This window comes from Bufo bufo, chromosome 4, assembly GCF_905171765.1.
Source record: "Bufo bufo chromosome 4, aBufBuf1.1, whole genome shotgun sequence".
Classification (NCBI taxonomy): domain Eukaryota; kingdom Metazoa; phylum Chordata; class Amphibia; order Anura; family Bufonidae; genus Bufo; species Bufo bufo.
The window spans coordinates 150,357,804-150,363,036 of record NC_053392.1 but is presented as its reverse complement, the minus strand read 5'-3'; the positions used below and the strand labels follow the sequence as shown (position 1 = coordinate 150,363,036).

Here is a 5,233-nt window from a genome sequence, read left to right as displayed (position 1 = left end):
CAGTCGGCCTCTGCCCACCAAGTACCTACAGTTCCAAGCTGGAGAACCACAAGGAAGCTAGGAGTAGCAGATGCCCACTCAACAGCTGGGGACATACAGAACAGAGCCAGGCCCCAAGATTCAACAGGTCCAGTATTGGGTTGTGGTTGGACTGCCAGACTAACTCAGGTACTGACCGTGAGGTCAGGTATCTGGTTAGTCTTCCCTGGGAGGGGGAGATGTGTGGCGAAACCGACCTCGCCACTGGGTTTTGGAGAGGACTGGCTGCTGGCCTCTTGCCCCAGGATTATGGGCCATATACTAACTTTTAAACCCCTGAACCGATTCAAGTGAATTTTGGATAGGTTTGTCCCCACGTTATACTGTTTGAATTAATGTAAGTTATATGTATGGACAATGTAAACTCACAAAGTTGTAACAATCTATAATAATTGTAACTTGTCAGCTTGGGAGGAAAATGCTGGGTGTGTTTCTATTGTGCCATTGTCCCATTGTGTGTTTAAATGGTGATGTCTGTCCTGTTGTATCTACATGTGTATTGGCGATCTCCCTTTGTTCTGAGAGATAATTGGATTGCTCCTCAGGTTGTCTCCAGACAGAGGGGAGGAGACCATGATGCATTGTGGGGATATGTTGTCCTATGTCCCAGTCTTCATTCTGGTCCTCTGGGGGCGTGAACGATTGGTTGCTGTAGTTACATTGTATGTGTTGTTAATTACTGATTGGTTGTATTTCAAACCCCTGTGGGCAGTACTATGTTTTTGGTTTGTGAATAAAAGAGGCTGTACGTGAAGTACAGTCAGTTCCTGTTTCACCTTCAACATAGAGCCTCGTCTCATGTGTGTGGGGATTGCTATACGTGTATACTCCCCTGGCTATAACTACTAGCTCTTTTAAGGGCTGTTCCTGCTCTCTGGTTTTAGGAGAGGTCCACCCACTGGAGCCTGGAGCCTTGTCGTAGGTCCAGGGTGGGTAGGAGACGGTGAGACCTCAACCAAGCTTCGGCGGTTCGTGGGGTCTGCAGTGCGTACGGTGTCAAGTGGAGTGCTTGGAGTCCTCGGAAAGCACTAGGAGCATTCATTCAACGGAGGTACCCGGTCGGGGTGCCAGGGGATCCGTTACACTTAAGATCAGAAGTTCCATCAGAATTATGCGCAACATTCTTGCTCCCTGTGCAAAGCCATAACAAAAGGACTCTGTAGGCAAAATATAAATATATTCGTCGTTCAGCATTGCACTTATATGTTGAAAAGCCTTGTGTAGTGTAAAAGTTGAAAAAATGAAGGGCCTACTTACAGTTTAGCAGCACACTCATTTGTGGTAAAGTCCTTTTTGCTGTGAAATTTTTTATGTGACACAGGCTTTTTTGGGGAAAATGTATGGGTGATTGTACAACTCCTTTTGCGGTATGGAACGAATTACTTAGTGGTGAAATTCTTTATGTGATACAGGCTTTCTTTGGGAATATGTACGGGTGATTGTACACCTCCTTTTGCCGTATGGAACAAATTACTTATTGGTGAAATTTTTTATGTGACACTGGCTTTTTTTTAGAAAATGTATAGGTGATTGTACACCTTCTTTTGCGGTATGGACCGAACTACTTAGTGATGAAATTCTTTATGTAATACAGGCTTTCTTTGTGAAAATATATGGGTGATTGTCCAACTTCTTTTGCAGTATGGACCGAACTACTTAGTAGTGAAATTCTTTATGTGATACAGGCTATCTTTGGGAAAATGTATGGGTGATTGTACACCTCCTTTTGCGGTATCGGTCGAATTGCGTGATGGTGAAAGTTTTCATTTCAAAGCAAACTCCCCTGCTCTGTATCAGTTGTGAAGTCAATGTCTCCAACTATGCCCCTCGCGCGATTTACATGAAATACATTATTTTCATGTAGAGATCCAAGAATTATATTGGAGGCATGTAGTGTATGCAAGCCATGTGTGACCCCTCTCATCACTCTCATGCTGTTGTGCACCTGGTTTGCCTGGTTGAACGGAGTCACACAGGGGAGGTACTGCTCTGTGTCCTTTAGCAAGACATCGAAACCTGGCTTTCTCCATGACAACTAAAAATCGGAACCATGGTGACCGACAACGGGAAGAACATGGTGTCAGTTCTACGTCAAGGAGGGCTGAGCTATGCGCCCTGCATGGCACACATGTTCAATCTTGTTGTTAAACGGTTCCTGAAGTCTTCCACCCATCTTCAAGACATCCTAACAATGGCCAGGAAACTTTTCATGCACTTCAGCCACTCTTACACCACAAAGCACACCCTCCTTGACTTGCAGTGGCAGAACGGCATCTCCCAACATAGGCTGATATGCAATGTTTCCACCTGTTGGAATTCCACACTCCATATGTTGGGCCGATTATACGAACAGAGAAAGGCCATCAATGATTTCTTGACAGGAGTACTCCGCCTGTGTAATAGTGATGTCAGCCAGTGGCAGTTCATGCGTGACACCTGCCATTTGCTCAGGCCCTTCGAGGAGGCCATGTTATTTGTCAGTCACCAGGACTACGGGATGAACAATGTCATTTTACTGCTTCATGTCCTGGAACAGATGCTGGTAAATCTGGCTGGTCAGGTGACATGGCACCTAGACAGATGGCAGCAGAGTTTGATACATTTGTCTGTCCAAATTTCTGCTTACAGTCAGTGAAAGGGAACATTATTTATTGCAAGGATATGCAAACACCAACCAATGGGGTGTTAACCCTCAGAAGTAGGTCATTGGCACAAAGGAGCAGTCATTTTCACAGCTTGAGGTATCCTCCCGGAAGCTTAACCTCTGCACATCGAGGGTCTGCATTGCAAAGCTTATCTAAAAGAAAAATCCCGCAGTGCACCCCCTTGAAGGAAACTCTTGATCCGGCACAGGCTGCTTTGCTCCTTCAAAAACAATGGACTCTGTACAGCGTGACACTGATGTATAATTTCTCATACACCAGACTGAAAGAGTATTCCAATCACCTGTCTGCCAACATAGCTGCCAAGAAGCAGAAGTCTCTTGCCATTGAAGTGGGCTCAGAGCTGAACCTAAAAGCCAAATTTTCCTGTTTACCTGGACTCAAAGGAAAGGACAGAGATCCACTGGTTGTGCTCATACAGATTTCATCCAAGTGGTAAAACAAATGATGTTTGGCGTGAAATACTAGACCAAGCAGCGGTGCCCTTAATAGGGTAGGTTCAATCTCCTTAATATAAAGCAAAAAGTTAGATACGGGAACCGCGCTGTGTTTTTGACAGTTTATGAGAGTAGTTGGAATGAAGAACCATAAACATGAAGGACCGAGTTCGTATTCAGCTGTCAGAAGTGGCAATCGCAAGTCCGTAGTTCACATATAATGAACCTGCTATCCAACTCCAGCCTGACGTTAGATCTCGCTTTGAGCCACCGACCGCTCACTCCAAACCGGATAAAGATTACCTTCACAAAAGAGATGGTGCAATATCCTCGACACTCAGAGGTAACCAAGTTTTATTATACTCACATATTCCAAAGTTTTCACATGCATATAAGATTGCCCGACCCGGGTTTCGCTGTTAACTTCGTCAGGGGCTGCGGTACAAACGCCAATTGAAAGAGGTGTTCCAACATTAATTCCTGGTTGTAGGGGCATTCCTTCAGATTCAAAGCTTCCCCTCTCCAACCATCAATCCTGGGGATTGTGTCAAACGATCCCCAGGATTGATGGTTGGAGAGGGGAAGCTTTGAATCTGAAGGAATGCCCCTACACCCAGGAATTAATGTTGGGACACCTCTTTAAATTGGCGTTTGTACCGCAGCCCCTGACGAAGCTAACAGCGAAACCCGGGTCGGGCAATCTTATATGCATGTGAAAACTTTGGAATATGTGAGTATAATAAAACTTGGTTACCTCTGAGTGTTGAGGGTATTGCACCATCTCTTTGTCCTTTTGTGAAGGTAATCTTGATCTGGTTTGGAGTGAGCGGTCGGTGGCTCAAAGCGAGATCTAACGTCAGGCTGGAGGTGGATAGCAGGTTCATTATATGTGAACTACGGACTTGCGATTGCCACTTATGACAGCTGAATACGAACTCGGTCCTTCATGTTTATGGTTCTTCATTCCAACTACTCTCATAAACTGTCAAAAACACAGCGCGGTTCCTGTATCTAACTTTTTAGATTTCATCCAAGCCTCCACTCAGCAAGGCAAGCACAGAGGACCGGATTGTGTGGACAAGTTGGTTCTGTGGGACGTACACAGAGGACGATCTATTGGAGGTGTTACCAAAGACATTAACTTGCCTCCCGCTCTTGCTGTATAATGGCTCCGAGGTGCTCACGGCTATCGTAGGAATGTGATTCCAAAGAAACTTTGACTGTTTCGGTAAGCTGGTGATCAGTTCTCAGGACCTTACGTGGCTAGCAGCGATGTGGGCCGGGTATGACGTGTCTGGATCAGTGTCGGCCACAGAGCTTGTTTTCTCTGTGCCTGTCGAACGTCGCATGGACATTTCTTATGCCATCCAGGACTACAAGACTTTATGGAATGATATTCATAAATCAAAGGACGAGGTCACATTGGAGAAAGTGGACAATTTATTCCAATGTCTTTACTCGCAGTTCATCAGACACTTTTGAATCCACTTACCAGCAACCCAGGTCTTCAAGGTGACAGCATCTGTGGCATCAGCGCATTGTGAAGGAAAAGTCCTCAGTAAGGACTACCTAATCCGAGTGCTAGGCTTCATCATGGAGCTGGCCATCAATAACATCCAGTATTGAACACATGGACGATTCTCATCTTGGACCTTATCCACAATGTTCGGGACCCCCCCAGGACATCTTACATGTCTTAGACATGATCCCTGCAGTGCTTACTACATGTTATACTGCTTCATACCGTTCTGTTACAGTGGCTGTGAACCTGCACATAATAAGGCTTATTTATGAAGATTTTCGGGTGTTGCCTGTACCAACCAGTTACCTTCCAGCTGTGATTGTGTAGCCTGCACTGTAGGAATGAGCTGGAGTCGGCATGTTCGCTGGACTGTCCTCCACTTATCAGCCATAACCCTATACATTTCATTTCATGATCAATATGCATTATCATCGTGGTCACCCCGACACTGGTCGTTAATCCATTCTTGTTGATGAAGCACTTTTTTTTTCAGTTTCTCTTTTAAATCTTGTGGTATTGCCCCTTCTGTGTTGTATTTTATGTGTGTTAAATGAATGTCCTGTTTGTTAAAT

General features: G+C 45.0%; 1 pseudogene; it reads left to right on the top strand.

The window, feature by feature from the left end:
- The first annotated feature begins 2,700 nt into the window (after positions 1-2,700).
- LOC120999905 lies at positions 2,701-4,765 on the top strand (annotated as a pseudogene).
- Positions 4,766-5,233: the final 468 nt, after the last annotated feature.